Below are 617 nucleotides of genomic sequence, written 5' to 3'. Positions count from 1 at the left end.
TATATATATATATATATATATGTGTGTGTGTGTGTGTGTGAGATTCCCCATTCTATTACTCTTATTAAATTTTATATATATAATAAATTAGTACTTACAATAAAAAATATAATAATACATATTCATTTCTTTAATTTAGAATTAGGCGTCTACAATACACTTATTCTAAAAAATTAAATTCGTTATAAAAAGAGATATAAATCATTTATTTATATTGTCTTTATTTCTCCCATGCAAACTAAAAAAACAGGTTGAAGCCGATCATATTAACTACTTGGGGAGGATTTGTTGATAAAGAGGGCATTCAAATAAGTCAAGAAATTGAAGCGGGAAACTACCCTGTAATATCTTTGGACTACATCACAGTTGTTCACTTCAAAGGTAAATTGTATTTCATTATTAACATGATTTAAAATGTATAACTTCTTACTACCTTATCTTATATCATTCCTTAAATAAACTAGGCATTTCTCTATCCACAAGAACTCATTCAACAATAATGATTGAACCAAAAATACCTCGAGCTGAACAACTAAAGAATTGGTATGCTTTTATTCTTATAATTATATATATATATATATATATATATATATATATATATATATATATATATATAT

Source organism: Ipomoea triloba, chromosome 16, assembly GCF_003576645.1.
Source record: "Ipomoea triloba cultivar NCNSP0323 chromosome 16, ASM357664v1".
NCBI classification, from domain to species: Eukaryota; Viridiplantae; Streptophyta; class Magnoliopsida; order Solanales; family Convolvulaceae; genus Ipomoea; species Ipomoea triloba.
This window is presented reverse-complemented; position numbering follows the sequence as displayed.